Consider the following 5,487-nt stretch of genomic DNA (forward strand, 5'->3'; position numbering starts at 1 on the left):
AAAAAGGAAACTAAAAGAAAACTAAAGCATATTATGTCAACTGTTAATTGAGTTGTTTTAATGGTCAGATGTTGCATGGGTGGGTTAATGGGCCAACAAATGCGTAATAAATTATGCGTAAGTAAAAGTGAAACAGGTCCTGCCTACTCTACTACAACGAAGCTCAAACAAAGTAAGGACAAAACCCATTTTTCATGCCCGGAAAGCGGAAGCAACAAGGGCTAGGAGGATGTGGCATTAGCGATAATATAATGAAATGGGATTAATCATACGACATGTGGGCCAGCCGTAAGGGAGGCATAATGAATGCCGAGTCCTTGCCACACATTACACACACACTTACACTTACCGGGCTAGCACGGACTAACACGGTGCTCTCTCCCAGTTCCACCGTCCTTCTCAGCCGTCAGAATTTAGAGACCCTACGCCATTACGTGCCATTACGTTACGTGAGGCCTTACGTCGCTCGGTTTTAATAAATATTAGCACATTGTTAAACAGTTGAGCGCACGCTGATGGAAAATCAATATGATCCCCGCGCACTCCGCCCGCACAGCTCCGCTTTTGTCCTTCGTCCTGTGGCGCTGCAAAGTATGCTACATACACATATTTTATTGACGAAAAGTTTCGCGGAAAAGCGATGGGGTTTCGTGGGTGGACAGTGGCCAGTGGCCAGTGGCCAGCACTTTATGCAAGCAAACCACTCAAGGACAAGTGGGCAATAAGCGCAGCTTTTATTGTTTTATGTTTATTTACGCTTAAGGACAACAGAGAGCATTTAAAATGCCAGTGTGGAGCGAATTACTTTAAAGTGAAGTTTTAATTATTGTTCTTTATGATAGCAGTTATGGAAGCACTTTTTCCCAGTGTATGCGATGTCGTGTGAAGCAGCAACGGCTGCGGCAAGGACAACATCAACAACATAATGTTTCATATATTATGTCCAGCCCTATAATTTCATCTCCCGAATGCATGACTTTCCAGCTATCTGTTCTCACTGCTACCTCATCCATGTGTAATTTGGCACTTTCAAGTGCTGCAGCTGCAGCTGCAAAATGCAATTGCATTCAGTGGTGTGACAGGGGCAATGGGAGTGGGTGTGGCATGACACTCGAAGTGGGCGTGGCGGGGGCATGCCACACCCGCATTATAATGCAGCAGTTGCACGGTGCCGTAGGTGTTAATAGCCTGTTTATGGATGTGGCGCCATGTGTGAGTCCTGCGCTAGTCGCACCAATGGAATGCGGTCTGGCATATTGGGTTTTGCGTTGGATTAGTACGCGCTCGCTTTCGGATGTTGGATTTTTGGGAGCAAGCGGACATGGAATCCATCAAACAGATGGAGATTGGTTGATTGATTGCGCCAGGATCGATGAGCTGGTGATAATTAGATTACAACAAGCGGAGAGGATTGGTACGGAACATCCCAAAGTAGAAAATTACATAAATCCAATGTCGATACGCAATACACAATCATATACTCCATTACTGACTGAGGCATAGAAAGGTGTGAGTATTGGTATTACATGACCACTTCCTTGGTTAATTTGCAAAGTGCTTGCGGATTTGATTCACATGTTAATGTAGGGGAAACTGCTTTTCCCATATACCAAATCAAAAGCCGTCCAATTGTCTGAACCCAGCTGACAAAGCTGGATGTAAACGGCTTGTTTCTTCTTCTGCTGCTGCAGTTTATGGCAGTAATACATTTGCCGTGGCAAATACACATCCCCGCAGCCCCGATTGTCCTTCAGTTTGCACACTTCTTCTGAGCATTCTCAGTTATTTTGTGGCTTTTTGCGGCCGAAGGTTTTATTGAATTGTTACAGCAGCCGATTGTGATAAATCAATGACAAGGCGGCGGAGAAAATCCGCGCGTTAATAAATGACCGAGCTCCGTGCGGTTTATTTAATTTGCCATAAATACGCTTGCTCCTGGGACTCGGCCCTAAAGTCCATAAAGTCCATCACTCAGCAGATTGACCAGGCTGACTGGGACCAGGCCATTGCTTAATTAAGGCCAAGCTGTGGGCTCCTCCGATTTCCATCTGCAGCGGCCGAAAAACACAATCTGCCCTCAGCGAAAGTATTTTATTAGATTTCTCGCCCAGCTGAGCAGCCTCAAGATAATCAGCATTAAAATATATGTGCATACGGTAAAGTTGCAGCCCAATACAGTCGGCGTCGAAATAATAGTTCTATTCATTTGAAGTGCTGGCCAAGCTGTTTCGGTAATTGTGATTATTTGCAAAAATCGAAATTTAAATTAAAGTAAGAGCTTTGACTCAAAATGTTTCTGGCTGAAGAGCTCAAGTCAAATTCTGGTCTTCTGATCCTATCTGTGTTATTCTAACTGCTAAGTCCGATTGCACCATGAAAACTGCAACGTTCAACTCTTATTGGTTTAAGTGCCCCTCTGTGGAAATGTGTGCATAAATACGAAAGCTTGCCCGGCTGCTTACGTGTGTACGGACATTTATTACGGTCCATAATCCGCAAAGTCTTATGCGTGTCTGTTCTATCTGCCTCGAACCGAACCCTTCACCCTTCACCCTTCACCCAGCATGTGTGCACTGTGCACTGCCCACAAATGGAACTATAATTAAATTAAAAGTTTTACCAGCAGTTGCAGCCAGCAAAGAATGGGCAACGGCGAGTGGCCAGAGAAATTCCTTCTCCCATTAAAACGAAATTATTCAGCAGGAACCGCACCAGCTCGAACGCCAAGAGCCAAATACGCTTTGAAGCGGTCATTCGCCCAACACGTCGTATACTTAATGCGCTAAGCAGTTTTTCGGATTAGCTGCCGCCGAATGGCTAAGGAGTTCCGTAACTTCCGTAATGCAAGTTCTAAATATATTGAAAGCATTGTATTAACATACTTCACTCAACGCAAATGTAAAAAACTATTTTTTTAATATTCTGTTAATTGAATTACTCTCATTATTGGTCGTACTCTCTTCCGAGAATAACAACTCGTTTAACAACTCACCAGCTATAATTTTACCAGCACTTAACCCCTGCCGCTCGGCAGTTGCAGCACCTTCTCAACCCGCCTTCGGCTTTGGGGGCGTGGCAAAGCGGATTATTACCGGCGGCAACAGGAATGGAAAAGTGGACTCAAGTAGAGTGAGGCAGGCTTAGATTCACTTGGGTCTCCTTTGGGATATTTAGTGCTTTCTAACATGTATTTTCCGGATGGTTTGCATGAAAGTTTAAATAACACAGTGTGCCGAACTGCTGCAAATATTTTAGATCAAATTTTTTAATTGTGCTTAAAAGTAATCATATTTTTGGTTGCCGAATACAAACTTGTCTGTGTAGTACATATGCCATCGGTTTGCAGAGTAGTCAGCATTCTGTGGAGCTATTCTGTTATTCACGCTCCGCACACAGATGCATATTGTGTTGTTGTTCCTTCAGCTGTATGGGTTTCTTTCTCGAATAAGGGTCACTTTTATGCTGGAGGCGAACTCCGTTCTTGTTCTGCAGTTAGATTTAGATGTAGAGATACAGATACAGATACAGATACGGGATCTCAGCCCAAGTGTGCGGCTATAAATACATGTGTTTTAATTTCCGCACTTTTGGGTTGGTTCTGGGAACAGAAAATCCAAACTTCTACCAGTTCTCTGCATCTCTTTCGATTCAGAAGCGATGCCGAAATGAGGTCTGGATTAAAGGCAAATGCGGATGTGAACGTTGCGTGTTTCCGCTTTCCCAAACTCCTCTTCGCTCTTCTTGTTCCTCTTGTTTGTATTTATGAGCACACAATGACCAACACTGCAAAAAACATTTAGATAATCCAATGCTTTGTTGCCTTTGCTAAACGGAGAATATTTCTTCTGAGAACATGTAAAATAAACTTTTCGCCAATATTATTGATTGTAATCAATTTGTGGTCGCGAAAAACAAAAAGTTCAGCAAACACGATAGTTTTTTCTTATACGAAGTATATAAATGCATCGCAAAAAGTGTATTGTAAGCCGATCTTTTTTTCAGTGCCGTTACATGTGTGTGGGAAAACTCAGACCGGACAAACGTATCCGCTGCAAGTTTTTAGTTTTTTCGATTTCGTGTTTATGTTTTTGTGCGCACTTCAACGGCATGAATGTCCAATAACATGTGTGTGTGTGTGGGTGTGGGTGTGTATGTTGGACCCCACACATGGCCACTTTCATAAACATAATCATGTGGCATACGACAACGGCAGCCCAAAAACATCCATCGATCCTTCCTTTCTGCCCCCATTTCTTTTCAGGCGCTCCACTCGCACAACTCGGTTAAATGACTCATGAAATTGCCGCTGCGACCCATTTCGGCTCTGTATTAGTGAGTGCGGCTGTACGTGCGTGTGTGTGTGTTGGTGCTTGTGTTTGTGCTCGGTGTGTGCGTGTGTGTTAGTTTCAAGTGCTCGTTTATGGCAAAGCAATATTGTTTGCTCCCGTTGCCGCTCGGTTAATAATTTAGGCTTAAATACATACAACAACCCAGCACATTGCGTATACGCCGTGCTGGACATTTTGCCGAACTGTTGACACGTGCAAACACACGCACACTGACAGATTGGGCTTACATGTAGCCACACAGAGAAAAAGAAACGAAGTTCTAGCCCTGGCGAAATGTGCATAAATAAATATACAAAGTGTGCAAACTCAACAAATAAATCTTGAAATAAATGAAATCACCAAGAAGAAAGCTATTGCTTGGGTTATAGATCGATTCATAGATTCTTAGTCCTACCATTATCCCAACAGAGTAAGTAATGATTGAAGGCTGTTTAAGATTTGGCTGGGATCTCTGCTCCCATTTCTCAAGGTGCCGAAGTGAAGGCCTAAGTAGCCGCAAAGCCAATTGTCGAGAGCAGAGGCGACCTGCGACTGGCGAATTTCGGGGGAGTGGCAAATAAATCAAAGCGCGCTGCGAAAGCGAGTGCAAGAGGTGCGGGCGTGTTAAGTGGGCTCAGGACAGGGTTGATTGAGCGCGAACTTTGTGTAAGTGCGTGGCAGGTAAAAGGAGCAGGGGCTGGAGGGGCAGGGGCAGAAACGACTGCAGGTGGAAGTTTTGGCTGTCCTTGTGGGCTGCCGAAAGCTACTCTCGCCTGTTTAAGCCACTTAAATGTAAATACAATTCCGACAAACACAAAATATAACCAGCTAAGTACATTTAACAGACGGCGCTGGGATGAGCGAAAATTACAGGTAAGTTTGTGCACTTAAACCTTTTTATTTAATATTAAAGCATAGTAATAGGTAAAATCCGTTTAAACGTATTATCAGCTATTTTAATTACACACCGATTTTGATGGAATTTTTCCAATTACCCAGTTCGCATAGTTGAAAATATTATAATGCATTACAGTTTTGCATATGCCTGCACTAAATTATTGTAATAAATCCCATGTTTTTTCTTAGGAGATAAACGATTACGTAAGCCAACAAGGATTTTTCATAATAATGTTGTGCAGAGCTACTGGTTAAGTAATTC

Source organism: Drosophila teissieri, chromosome 3R, assembly GCF_016746235.2.
Source record: "Drosophila teissieri strain GT53w chromosome 3R, Prin_Dtei_1.1, whole genome shotgun sequence".
NCBI lineage: Eukaryota > Metazoa > Arthropoda > Insecta > Diptera > Drosophilidae > Drosophila > Drosophila teissieri.